The sequence below is a fragment of the Lonchura striata genome, chromosome 2 (assembly GCF_050655825.1).
Source record: "Lonchura striata isolate lonStrDom1 chromosome 2, ASM5065582v1, whole genome shotgun sequence".
NCBI classification, from domain to species: Eukaryota; Metazoa; Chordata; class Aves; order Passeriformes; family Estrildidae; genus Lonchura; species Lonchura striata.
In genome coordinates, this window is record NC_140704.1 from 129,929,221 (window position 1) to 129,944,702 (window position 15,482).

Sequence of the window (15,482 nt, forward strand, 5' to 3'; positions counted from 1 at the left end):
AAATCTGGCTGAAAAGCACTCAGCCCTGTCCAACACAGTCATTTTCAGGGATGGAGGGCTGAATCCCGGGGGCAATTCCTACCATGAGGGTTGTGGCATCCTCACAAACACATTTCTTTGTCTTTCTGTTTTAATAGCAGCAAAATAATGTAAAGGAGATATTTATAGTTTTATACAAACTTGTGGTGCATGAATATGTAAATTAATGCACAATATGAATATATAATATATTGAGATCTTGTGCATTCTTTCTGTTGTGAAGTAATACTCTGTGTCTTTCTCTGGCTGTCAAAGGGACATCTATGTGGAAGAGCATGAAAAGAAGCAGGTACAAGTTTTTCTGTAAGATACTGGCCTTTTTTTTTCCAAAGACCTACCTATTCTTTTATTAATGCTACATTAATAATTATTGACCAGTAGTGTTCTTGTTATGTATATTGCCTTGTCAAATTTTTGTTGTGTGGCATATTCATGCTTATATACTCATATATATACTGCAAAAGTTTCTTTTGAGACTATCATCAGCTAAAACAGCATTAGGAAGACCAGTTTTTAGAAGGATGTAACAGATTTGGAACCACATGCAGCTACAAAATTCAAGCAAAAAAGCAAAAATGCAAATGCAGAAATGCAGAGGCTTTGCATTTCTTTAAAAGCTATTCCCCAACTCTCAGTTTCACAGAGTCCTTCTTGTCCAAAACTGAGGGTTAGAACTGCAGTATCTGAACTACCTTCACTGAATTATAATTATAATGTTGTTTGTTTCTTTGTGAGTTAGGTAACATAAAACCAAGTTCTGGAATAGTATTCAGAAATGTGTTAGCTATTCTGTGGATAATGAAAACTCCAAGAATATTTGAACAGCAAGAGTTCTTCTTTTAAGAAAGGCATATGCTTTTTTTTCCCCATTGCATAAACTAAGCACTGACAGCTCAAAGGGAATGTAGAAACAGGTTATTCTATTAATATTTACCTGGGGATTTTGAACACCTCTCTCTGCACCCTTGAAATGTAACATGATCAGAGACTGTATAATAGGACTTGATTAGAGGTTAAGTTGAAGCTTAAAAGACATGAAGGAGAGATAGACATTTTACAACTATATATTTTTAGTGTAACTGAGCAAAATTGTTCTGTAATGACTCCCTCCCAGCATAAGCAAGAGAATGCCATTGTGTTTCATCCTACATTGAACTTCTTGTGCTTCTGAGAAATACAAATACACTGCTGGTAACTCAGGAGGTGAAACTACACCAGCATTTCCTGCTTCTTTGGAAAACAAAAAGGCACAAGAGTATCTCATACTCTCAGGCTTAGCTAAAAGACTGTTCCTCAGACTACAGCACTGCAGTCTAGTTTCTTATACTTACAATTAATCTAGTGATAATTCCTAGCTGTTCTGTATATTGCTATTAGAATGGGCACACCAGAGGCTTCCGACCTGCTGTGATTAGGAATAATATGATATGGCTCTTATTATCAGCATGAAAATGAGGGGCTTCTGGTTGCAACTGCATAGGTTTGCACTCATTTTTGTAGTGATTTGTCCTATTTTTATGTATAAAGAAAGAACTAAATCATTAGTGGAATTACTGTACTTATTCTGAACTAAAAGTTACTTTTCTGAGAAGTTTCAAAAGAAGGTGGTAATCATTTCATGTGCTGTATTTATTTAATGATGAAACTAAAAGAAAGGCAACGTATCAGACCTTTGCTCTGTTCCCAGTTATCTGACCATTGGCAAGTCCTGCATTCAGAAGCCCTGGCAAAGGAAGGAAACCTGTGAAATTCCAGCTAGATTTCTTCTCTGTGTTGTTTAGTGTTGGGTTGAGGACTGGATGTCACCAATTCAATACAAGTGAAGGTTTTTGTCCAAAGGAAGTCTTTAAACTTATATTATTCTTAAGAGAAACCTGTTGAACCACAACACTGAGGCTACATGATATCTTTGTCTAAGGCAGTTCACTTAATCTGGTGATTAAGTAACCATCACCTAGTGAGGAGTACAAGAAGGGATAAAACTTACAGTTAGGGCTGTTAGTGTCAAGTTTCAATCTTCTAGGGGTTTTTTTAGGGTAAAATAAAAATCATAAACTCAAATTAGATCAGATACCTGCAAGTGAGAGGATGTTCCCCAGCTGAGGACTATCCCAGGGAGCAGCAGTGCTGTCCAGTGTTTTGCATCCACCATATCTGATCTTGAGGAGTGTGTTAAATTAACTGACTGAGTTAATGGAAAGAATCTTCTCATTTCAGGAGAGGATAAGCATGACATTTTTGGGGGGTTTTTGCAAAGTCAGACTTCCAGCTTGCTCCCAGTTCAAGTGGACAGTCACAACAGATGACACATAGAAAGCAGGAATGCAAGGCTAGGAAAGGGAAGAGCAGAAAAGATCCTTTGGAATTTTTCTGATCTGGCATCAGGTGATGATCTGCCAGAGCTTTTTTGTTTTCTTTCAAGCTTAATTCAAATAGGTTACTTCAATCAGATGCAAACAACTATTCTGTAATTAGAAGTGCAAAACAGCATGGACCATAGGTTAAGTTATCAGATTTTCCTGGGCTTACTACTAAGATGATGCCACCAGGGAGCCAACAGTCAAGCAATTTTTTAAAAAAATTGTGTTCATATTCTTTATTTGCAATTTCAATTACATGCTTTGCATATACATCCCTTCTGTTTAGTGTTGATAGGCCTGTATTTTCATACTTGAATATGAAAGAAGTTTTGCCACAGTACTGATTACAAAATTTTAACGTTCAAAAAAATGTACATAAAAATATATTTGAGACTTTTTGGATGACTTTTGGTTATAACACCTTGCAAACCATTCAGTTAGAGAGATACACCTAATTTTTAAACCTGAATCTTCTCATGTCCTGTCCTTTCTTGCTATTTGTAAGTCAGTATACTAAAATCTAATACTTCCATAAACAAAACATCACTCAAAGGAAGGAAATCACATACATCTTTTACCTCCAACTTCAAGCTCAGATTTTTAGAGAAGCCCATAAAAGTTTGATTCTTCCTGACCTATTGGAGCAAACATCTAATTATTTTAGGTCCCTTTAGAAAAAGATCATGTCTGAGGTAGGCATGAGCTACTCTTAAAAAAAATCAAACTTTCAGATACTTATTTACTTGCTAAAATGAGTTCAATCTCTTCTCCATTTCATAAACAACAAAAAATCTGATTCAATCATCACAATTGCCTTAATATTGACTCTGATACTGCAAGGCATTTCTGAGGACTGAATGTTGTTTATGAACAGCTTGATTTTTCTATACATAACTTCATTTTCTCTCACTCTTTTTAATTCTTCTTGATTTTGCATATTTTTCATTATGTTAAAATTGACAGTCTTGGAATACATCAGATATAAACACACTATTAAATGGCATTTATAAGCATCATTTTATTTGGAAAGAAATCACCAAAATATCTATTTAGTTTATAACTGGGAAAGCAGAAAAATTATTTCTTTCCAATATGAAAAGTCTTTTTTATCTAAGAAAAGACTTATAGTAAGTGGAAGTTCAATATCATGCCTTTGAAAATTTCAGTCTGCTTAGACCAAAGTGAAGCTATTTGAAAGGAAGTATTAAATAGTGAGAAGTAGTTATGTGTAATAATTTTCTAAAATATTTGGATTTCTCCTTTCAACCTCAGTCACTTTCCTATGTGCAGTATCCTTTCTACTACATATCCAGTTTGCAATTTAAAAGCTGAAGCTGTCTTTGAAGTATGTAATTTATAGCAAAAAGCACAGGCACAATAGTACTTCTCTTTTTCCTCTGGTGCACTGAAGGAAAAAACACACTGAGACCCCCAACTGTGCACTTAGACCAGTCCAGAAAAAGCATTGCCTAAATCCCAGCACTGAAGGAGTGGTAAGATTATTTATTCAGTCATAGTGAAAGTCATATTTGCAACTATTCTGCTTTTACTGATGATATGCAGTCCTCAAGATACAACTAATTCATCTTAATAATATCATGTCAGTATATAATGTCTTAACAAATCTTATCTACGTTATGATAGCTGTTTTGCTAGGAAAAGGACTTTAATTGGAAAAAGCAGGAAGAAAAGTCTGCTTCTCAAAAGTGCTATAAAAGAAAATATATTCCCTTTCCCTCTGTCCTCCACATAACTTTGCATATACTTGAAAACTGAGAGGTCACATTTTACCTCTAGGTTTTCTGCATTGCTGCTTTCGAGGATCTGACAGCTTCCATAAAACAATGCCAATAATCCCAGAAGAGAATTTCTAAATTGATAATGTGGGGTCAGAGACAGAGACATGACACACCACCAATGGGTCAAACAGCATGTTTTACTGTTTCTTTTATAGATAGTTCAGAATTCCTGGGTCTAGACAGGTCACTGGTCTATCTTTTATGCCCCCCAGATCCTGGACCAGTGATAAGCCTACAGTTTAGCATGGAACATAATTGGTTGATGTTCCTGTTTTTCAGAGCTGGCTGGGCAGGCAAATTAATTGCCCAGTACAAGCCAGCTTGTACTGTGATATAATGTCCCAACACTAAATTATTAAAATTATATTTAGAGAGAGCAGCAGCATTGCTGGGTTTTCTGAGAATTTATACATATAGATTATATGTAGGTCACAAGTTGTTTCCCAGGGCTCAGTATCGGGGCAGCTCCTGTTTAATATATTTATCAATGATCTGGATGAGGGAATATCAGATTTGATTCCCTAGCCTGTACAATGCATGCACACATGAATTGGTGGAACTGAAGACATTGTCTCTTCAGTTTGTAACAGCACAAGGAAGCAAGGACAACATAAATAGGTTTTTCTTCTTTCCTTCCTGTATGTTTCTTCTTGTTGTTATCAGAATAATAAATAGCTGCTCTTTCCAGGAGCTTTTAAGTACTAATTCCACAAAGAAGGGTGAAATAAGTTTCCCAAGGAGAAAGTTGCATAAAGTCAAAGTTATGGTTCCAGGCAAAAAAAATACACTGAAGAGCTGCTTTGTGCACTATTATCTTCTCTTTCAGCATATGCATCTGAATTAAACCTAGAAATATTTTAACATTCTCTGAAGTCAGTGAATTGATATTTGCATTTGCTGCATATTTATTGCAGATCTCTTTGTGACCCACATGCTATCCAGTACCAAAAATGTGGTTATACTGCCTTCTGAACAATGAGAGAAGAAAATGTTATTGTTACACACATAATATTATAACCATGTTGGCTGTATATTTATAACCTAATATTTGGTCCTCTGTGGCATTTCTCTGCTGTTTCTTCTTTCCTTGTAGCACTTACTATGATATCCAAATTATACAAAAGATACATATCTATCCTGATAACCTGATAAGAGGATGTTTTTCATGCATTTTCTCTGTATATGCAAATGTGTTCTTGTTCTTCCGACCTGAGAAAGTGTGAAAAGCTACAAAATGACCTTTACCAATTCATTAAAAGGAAAAAAAAAAGGAGAAATAAAAAATCAAATATAAGTGATAGAAAAAATTCACACCACAGCAAAAGGAAGAAAATCATGCCAGCAGTGATATATTTAACTTTTAATTTTTCAATTTTTGTGTAATGGGAAAATATGTCTAAGACCAAGAACTGCAAATGAGATTCAGTGGGCTTGTATGATTTCAGGAGTAAGAAAACTGAGTTAGACTATGCCAGTTATGCCAAATAATAGGGAGAGATGATTTGTTCACTGGCTTTCTCTCTGAATCTAGATCAAATTTAAGCAACTTTACCACTGCACCATCTGAAATAGCATCTAAAAATACAGAATATTCTTTATTTCCTAAGGGTTGTCTTGGAGGTGACACAAACTTGAATTATTTCTTATCAGTCTGTGCATGGAAACATCTGGAAAGTAGAGAGAGTTTTCTCAAGGGAGAGATGCCTGCAGGTCTTTTTTTCTTTAGAGTTTGAGACTGTTTATTTTGAGGTTTAATGAAGTTTCACTGTAATATTTTGACCAATGAATACACTGTAAAATGTTGCTGTTACCCAAAATCAGCTTAGCAACATCAGTACCTAAAAAGCTACCTGACTGCTTTTTAGTGAGTTACACAGCTCAGCTGTGAATGAATCCTCAGACACGTAGATCAATTAACTGTACCAGTATAAACTCCTTTCCTATACATTAGTACAGATCTTTAAGGTTCAGTGGCCTTGCTTCAATTACCAGGCGAACAAGAATGGATTGGTTTTTTTACTTATTAGGCATTCACCAGAGGCCATAGGAGAGGTTGCTTCTCAGATTAAAACATATAAATAAAGGAGCTTCTCAGTCAGGTGGCTGCGTGAACCAATTGATCTTGAGTTTCCAGTCAGACAGAAACTTCAGCATCTCTTTTCTACTGCAGTGTTATTCCTTCACAGAGTACAAAAGTTGAACTTCAACAACCACAAAAATCAAATGACTGGGACTGATTGACTCATTGTCTATTTATACCTGACTGTTTTCTCTGCTACCAGGATTTTGACCAGCCTTGAAAAGACAGAAAAATACTCCTAGAGCTTAGCTGATTAAATTAAATGTCTGAATTTTGTTTTATGCTAGAGAAAATGATTTTTTTTTTCATTATTCATCAGTCCATTTTAAGTAATTTTTTCCAAGAGTGTTACATCAGCTGATATGCTCTATGCAGGTGGAGCAAAGGGTTCAAAACAACCCTCACTGATGACTGCAAATGTGGATCTGCAAATACAGGTTACTGTACTAATTCTTACCAGTAACTTATTTATTTAGCATCTAGTTTCTAAGAGTGATCAGCCCTGGAGATTCCAGAAAAGCTGCTTGTGCCTTCAACTTCTTTTGCCCAGGCAGAGGCATCACTGCTGAGCCAGCTACCTGTACCAGTGTGACAAGATCTTTGAATAGCTCTTGACAGAGAAAACTATTCTTGAGGATCTATAGAAAATCTGGAGCTGTGGAATCTGGAGCATTACAACTGATGATCAGTTGTTAGGCTTTGCAAAAGTTTTATAGTGACCATAGGTAAAAAAGGAACAGCAATTGATATTCAGTGATATACCTGAAATTGGCCAGTTTGTGACAATGCCACGCGCTGCTGAGAAACATGTCTAGGAATATTTTCATATTGCTTTAAGAAGCTGCAAAGAGTGAAGCATTTTAAGCTAGGAGGAGCTATAGAAAGTATCTTTCTCTTGCAAAACCATGCAATACCAGAGTATAAAGCAATCAGACCTTCTCAATGTAGTAATAGTCTCCTACTATGTATAAGATTTTGAAAAATTATATAATGATGAAAACAAAACCCAAAATGTGAATATCAATAGAAAGATAGGTATTTAGTTGTGTTTTAAAACTAGATATTTTGTTGAACATTTACTACCTCTTGACCTTCACAAAACACTAATATTCATCTAAACAAAGTATTTCCTTGTACTGCATTTTGCTTCTTTCAAAATTATAAATCTTTCTTACTAAAATCTTTGGCTTAACAGGAAGGTATTCCTGTCAGATAGAGGAATAGGCAGGAATGTGCTGAAGTACAGGTACTAGTTTACTTATTTTTAAATATTTGTTCATAGAAGTTGATTTTCTCTGAGACAGATTAATTATATATCCTTAAAAAAGAATCTTCTCTTAAGACCCATGAACCCCAAATTTCTTTGTGTGAGGGATACAGCACAGAAGGAAAATGATTTAGCTTTGCTGCAATTTATGATTTGAATGAGACAAAAAAAAAAAAAAAAAAAAGAAAAGAGGATGTAGGTGGTGGGTAAGAATATATTACTGGGGTTTGATAAATCTTGGAAGTGAAGTCTGATTGATTTTCATACTTTTGTTTTGTCTCAGTATACACCCAGAGAATTTCAGAGAGTTCATCTTTCCTTTGAAAAAAGAGCCAAGGTCTGAGTTGGCAGAGATGTTGCAGCAGTGGCACAGTTGGTGAAATACAACAGTGGTGCCACCTTGGGCAGTTTGCACTCTACTGTGTTCTCCAATACAGTCTTCAGCCTGCAAAATGTGTATACAGATATCATGCCATTTTAGAAATTACTTGCATCAGCATCAGAATTTCACTATGCAACACAGTGCAGAAAAATACTTCCAAATTTGCCTGGCATGTTGGTGACCCTGACACATATTAAACAACTAGAATTGTAGAATCACAGAATATGCTGAGTGGGAAGCAACCCATCAGGATCACCAATTCCAACTCCTGGCCCTGCACAGGACACCCCAAGAATCAAATCACACCCAAAATCAAATGTGCCTGAGAGCATTCTCCAAATACTTCTTGAACTCTGTCAGGCTTGATGCTGTAAGCTCTTTCCTGGGTAGCCTTTCCAGTCCAACCATCCTCTGGGTGAAAAAACTTTTTCTGATATCCAACATGAACTTCCCAACTCAGCTTCATGTAATTTCCTTGAGATCTGTCACTGGTCACAAGTGTGAAGAGATCAGTGTCTGCCCCTCCTCTTTCCCTCATAAGGAAGTTGCAGACTGCAGTGGGGTCTCCCCTCACTCTCCTCCAGGCTGAATGGATAAAGTGACCTCAGCTGCTCCTCATATGGCTTCCCCTCCAGTCCTTTCATCCTCACAGTCCTCCTTGGACAATCTCTAATAGTTTAATATCTTTCTTATATTGTGGTGCCCAAAACTGCACACAGGACTCAAGATGAGACTACCCCAGTGCAGAGCAGAGCAGGACTATTCCCTCCCTTGACTGGCTTAATGCTGTGCCTGATGTATCCCAGGACCCAGGTGGCCTTCAAATAGGAAGACATTTTCTCTAGAAATTCATTTTGATCCATGGCATTGCTTCAGAGAGATTTTTGTTGCAGTTATTTTTAGTCTCAGCTTTGAGCCAGACCCTCAGATATATTGGTTCTTCTATTGCTTTACACTATCCCTACAGATCTCACAGGAAGAAAGAGACAGTGATTGAAGATAAACCTGTACTATAACACTGATATTTTACTTTGTCTTTGAGGGATTTGAGTGGAGTGCCAAATCACACTACAGATACACTTTGAAAAAATGAAAAATGTTTATATCAGTCTGAAATAAAGGGGTTGCTTTTCTTTAACTTATGATCTTTTGGGGATAGAGTCTGAGTCCCAGAGACAGTGAAGGGAAGGAATTGTTCTGACCTTGTCAAGGTTAATCATATGTGTTTGTCCTCCACCACTACCAAATTGCTATCTACACAGGTTTGTAGAATCTAAATTTCATTTCTTATTACCCACCTGAGAAAGGAAAGAATATACCAAAAATAGTAGTTGATTTGTTGCTGAATGGCAACATGCCCATTCCTGGAAAGGTATATTTGAAGCACAGTGTTGACCCTACTCCAAATTATTTTCTTATAACAATATCATTTGGTGCTGTATAACATTATAGCCATCTTTTTTGAAATTAAATAAAGTATAAAATAAATAGAGTAAAATTACAAATGAAATTCAACTATAATGCTTCATCTTGCAAAAGCAGTTATTTGATTCACAAATAGTTGCCTAAATTTAATTTAAACATACAGATAGATACCAAAATTACAAATGTTTTCTGAGTTAGAGAAATGCTTCCATTTCCCTGAAGTCTATTTCTTTAACTGTACATATGAATCCAGGAACTTTACAACAAATAATTTTAAAAGCCTATTGCTACTTCTTTTCTTGTAAGTATAATCAACATGTTGCTGTTACTGACCTAATTATACTGTAGAGCTTGCTTTTATAAAGGGAATATTTGAGCAATTTATATGTTTTCCTCTGTAGTCAACATCATTATCTGAAGAACTGACTGAATTTACTGTTGTAGGCAACAGACATAGCCATAATTCAGATCTGCAAGAATAAAGAGCTAGTGTTATAAAACCAAATAAGGTCTTTTATGAAGTAAAGTTATTTTGTTCCCCAGGAACATTTAAAAGGTAAAATATTTTTCTCAGTTTGATAGATAAATTTAAAGCCAGTCTTCAAGATGTATAAAACTCCATAAACCAAACAGAACAATCATAGCCACACAACTTATTTTACAATTAATATTAGCTAATGCTCTCCAATGTAGCTGGTTATATCAATGGACATTTCTTGGAACCCACTATCTTCTATTACATTACAGAAAACCACATTGTCAGTTTCATCCAACAGACTCCAAGGCATTAATAGTAAGATAGTTTCAAGTGCTATTGACATGGATGTCCTTGGTGAAAAGAATGTCTCTATACAAAAAAGACAATGGAATCCATATATTTAGTCAGATACTAAACCTACATGGCAGAAGGTTTTAGAAAACATAAGTGTAAGCTGTTCTGCTAGTCCATGCAAAATTACACTACCAATTTTTGCCTTTCTGTTGTGGTGGTCACAGACCCTTAGAAATGTTGGAGGGAGGGGCCTCTGAAAGTTGTCTAGTACATCATCCTGCTCCATCCACAACTACATCAGATGAACTATAGCCATAGCTGAGTCTCCAGAGCAACCAGGAACAGGTGTTTCTATATGCTGTGTATCTCTGGTTAGCTGAATCTATAATCAACATAAAAGATATACAAAATATATCTTTTGATATGAACACTGTGGGCACTGACAGAGCTGATGAAGCCACTGTTAGTGATATTGATCTCTTTCTAGTTTCTCAACATCCCATTTCAGCAAACACTAGACTGCTATCTGAGTTGAAAATTTGTCATTTATCCAGCCTGAACTCCATTGAGTTTACAATGAGAATATCACAATTCTCCACCTTCTTCTCACCTGTCTCAAAGAAGGATGCAGTGTTGGCTTTTTTCCAAGTCAGCAGGGATCTCCTCTGATCAACATGAATTTTCATAGATTAGTTTCACCATCATTTTAGCAAACTCCTTCAGTATACCTCCAGATGTACCCCATTCAGTCCCACAGATCTGAAGATACTCAGCTGCTCTAAATAGTCCCCTGAAGCTTTTGCTCCTCAAAAATTATCTACTTCTCTCTTTCCTAACCACACTGATAGAAGCAGTGGTTCCAGAATAGGGCTTTGTCTGTAAGAACTGACACAAAAGATACCTTGAATATATCAGCTTCCTGATTTGCTCAATGCTATGATGCCCACCCTCCAGATGTATGAAAAGCCCCCATGAGGATTAGTAATAGCCTCTTAAGGCCCATACCATCCTTCTCTGCCCAAGCAATCTGTTACTGACCTCCACCATACCACATCCAAATTTGTCCAGTCTCACTTTGTTTCTTCCTGCAGTTTTACAACACCCAAAGGTCTCCTCAACAGAAGTTGCAATTTTTCCTCCCTTTTCTGCTCTCATGTCTATGCTGAATATCCTGTTTCATCCATGCCAGCAGTAATTTTTCATGCCATCTCTTCCACTTGCACTTCTCTCTTTGTAGCAGTGATCCTAACAGTAAAAACTGAGATAGCTGACCTAGGACCCTTCCCCAACAGGACTTGTTTCTCCTCTGCTGCCAGGGCACTGAACTATATTTAAGATTAAATAGCTGCAGGCTGAAATTGAGCCCTCCTCCCGCTGCCAGAAGTCACAGACCTACACCCTGCTGGATGGCTGGATGCCCTCTTGCTGCTCCACCATTGCCTTCCCACCCTCAGGGTGTCTGCTACCCAGCAGAGTCCCTTGAATTGGGCAGAGTCTCTTGAAGGCTCTAGCAATGCCTCACCTGTCATTCTTCACAGAAGGGCTGTTCATTTCTTGGCTAGTATTGTTTTGCTTGTTTTAATTCACAGAAGGAAAGCATGAAGTAACAGAGTTCTTTTTATGTTCTCATCTTATTTTTGTCTGGACTGCAGCCCCCAGGAACACATATGTGCAATGTGAATAGAACACCTGGCTTGTACAGATGGGAAGTCAGACTAGCTGACTTACCTGTGTACCTAAAACCTGTGCCCCATGATAATATCTCATTCTCTTTAATTATTTGTGAAACAGAATGCTCTTCCAGCTGTGAAGGACACAGAAGAAGATGTGTAGAAAGAAATGCAGTCGAAATTCTGCAGTGTAAGTCTAACCTCACAGGGAAAGAGAGAGCATCAATTGTGTAGAACCTGCTTTTTGGAGCTGAAATGCCATCCAACTGTGCCTGCAGAGAAAGGAAAAACTAATGAGCTGATGTCTTACTGTGAGGGTCTGTGCTGGGCATCTCTGAAATCTAGCACTGTAGAAGAGATTTTTTTTTTCTATTTTGGGGTGAATCACACCTCACAGTCCATGTTTCTAATTTTTAATATTTTCCGGTGGAGAAACTAAACTGTGTGTATCTGCCACTATGAAAAATATTCAGCTCTAGCAGAAATACATCTTGCGACAAACTGATGCTTCTTCCTCAAAGGCAGCAAAACAGACATTTTTAGGAACAGAGGCACCTTAAAGTGATCACTTCAGTGTTCCAAGACAGCCTCAGAAAGCTCCAGGGCAGTTGTCTCTGGAATAAACTGCTCATGGAGACAGTCCACCTGAAGTCTCACCTGCCAGTGACTGGTTCATGCTATTCATTATAATTTCTCTGCTGCAATTCTCTAATGTTTTATGAGCTCCTGCTAAGCTTCACAATAATATAAGTTTTTTGAATTAACAATTATTACACAATAACTTAAATTAATGATGTGAAGTTACTGCAGTCCATTATTTTCTCCTATGTAGACTAAATACCTCAAGCATTTTAATTTTTCTTCTGGGACAAAATAAAGATCAGTAGCATCTGTCCATTCACAGAGATGTATTCCTCCTGTCTATCTTAAATGTTAGAGGTACTTGTGACACTGAAAATGTAAGGAATAAATAATGTTAATTTCCTTCTTGGACTGTACAATAGGTTGATAGACACTCTTGAATTTCATAGTATTTTAGATGTGATTCAAACAGTAGATCAGTAAAATTTACTGTTGTTCTTTAATACTTGTATATAGACCTAAAAGCAGGGAATGCAACCAGACCATTCCCATCAGATACAGACTGACCTGGAATCACTGAGATCAAGATGTATGTGAATTTACATCAGTTAAAGTTACAGATCATAATATTTACATTGTGTGTAAGCAAAAGGCTTAGGTTTTTGCATATCTTGACATGAAATAGTCTGCTTTGTCAAGAAATGAAGGTCCTGATTCACAAAGCATTCTTTTCAAGAGACACTGATTCCCACATTTAACTAAAAAAAGACACAGTTATACAGGGTTCCTGCATAGCACACTTTAAAGGAAAAAAACTCTCTATTATAATTCTTCTTCCTCTAAATCCTCCACAGTCTTAACTGTGGCTGGGAGATTTAAAATAGGATTATATCAGACTTTACCTAGTAGGACTTCCAATTAGTTTTTAAGGCAATACTCATATTTCTACTATACCAGGAGAAGCAGCAAAATTTATGGATCATTAGGCCAGTAAAGCTGAGATGAAAGTAGGTGCAGTTACATGAGACAAGACATGAATGCACCTATTTTTCTCATATTTTTATGTTCTAGGTTTAAACTATATGTCACTGCCTCCATAATTCTGAAAACTACCACTTTTTTATATTTTTTTTCTTTTTCCAGAGCTTAATCTCTAACACAGCTTGAAGAGAATGATTGTTACTGGAGAGATAACAAATAAATGACTATTGCATTACCTGTGTTCTCTTATCTTGGGATTTACTTGAGGACCTATGAAAGTTGCTATCACTTTTTAGGTAAAACTATAATAACACATGCTCTGAAAATGGTTTTATGTCTATTAACATAAAGTAATCCCATTTTCTTCAGCATAATATGAAGATAGAAATCTTAACATCAGTTTTGACCGAAAATATTGCACTATCTTGATTTATTTGAAGTAGATTAGGAACACTGATTAGACAGGTAAAGATTCCTAATTATACATTATTCTGCTTAATACATAAATATTAATTATAGGTATTCTATATGAAATGCCCCTGTGCTCCAGACCATTGGCCCACAACCCCAAAACATACTTCTGGGCCCAACGCTAAGGTCAACACCATTATCCTGAGTAGTCACTCTGGCATCAAGGATGTCAGGCTGAATATGTATACATATGCTTGCGTACATATGCAAGAATTTTGCAAAACTAAGGTCCTGTTTAGTAATCTCTCTTCCAGTTTTCACATCTTGCACTTAATAAGAAACTTCATAAGACATTTTCTGATAAGGTTCATGAACATTCACAAACCTTCATGAGTAAATCAGAGCAAAATAGCTACTAAAAAAATTAGATTTCAAATTCTGATTTAACCTTTCCAAATTTTGCTTATTTTGGTCTTTAAAACATCAAAATCATATAACTTCTTCTTTTTCAAGTCTCACATTCAAAACCATAATATTTAAGTGTCTTTCTCTCTTTCTCTGTGGTATTATTTTGACAGCAAACCTGATCCCTTTAGTGGCAATATTGCTACCTTTGTCTTTTATCTCAGCAAGAGTTGTCACCAGATTTGTAAAGGAATTTCACTTCCAACTCATGGATCATGGCATGAATAATATGAAACACAGCAGACACAAGGCGGACAATTGAAACCTCTAATAACTATTCCAATTACTGAAGAAAGTGAACAAAAAACTCCTATCACTTCACTATGATTAGCTATAATTTTGTTGAAATTATATGCATTATGATGACACTTTCAATATAGTGTATGCTTCAGAAGAATTCAGATGAATTAATTTCCTGAGAATCTGTCCCATAATTCACCAGGACTGCATGCATTTCTACATGAAAGAGCTAAGAGTTTAATTTTAAAAGATGCTTTGTATATGAATACTGAGTGTGTTACCATTTTCATAAAGTGCTTTACTAAATGCTACTAAGAAGACCAGATAACTTCCAGGCAAGAGTCAATATGATACTACTGCAGCAAGTCTATGAGTAATTTAACTCACCTATAAGTAGTTTTATTCACAGAGTCATAATTTCTCCAGAAAATGCCCTAAAAGGGAGAGTGTTAAGCCAGGCTACAACACACACTCTTCAGTTCACCTACATTTCCCAACATGCAAGAAACTGAAAAACATATAGGAAATCCAAGATCCATCTCTCTTGCCAGCACAAGCAGGAAAGAGTTAGTGAAGTCAGATACTGTAGGCCAAAATACAGCTTTCAAAAATGAAATCTGATGAAAAGGAGAATCCTTGCTTATTCCCTTGCAAATCACAGCCATTGTCTGAAACCTCTGCCAGCCTTTGAGCTCTCTCCCTCCAGTTTTTCATTAATCAGAGAGCAAGTTATTTTTCTCAGTTGCCCCCTTTAGCCTCTCAGAGCATGGTTTAAATAAGCATTTATTTAGAAGCATGATCAGCATGCATCCAGAGGCATTATGTGACACAGTAACACTCATGGAGTCTTATTTTCAGCAATGCTTCAGGGAGGGTGCAAATGAAACTTAGCTACAACTTACACTCTTCAATCAAACATCCATAACTGGGCTTCTGGTTCATTTTGTGAGTTTTTAATTTGCTGTTTGATACAGTTCTTCAGTGAATGACCTAAAATACCAAGCATAAG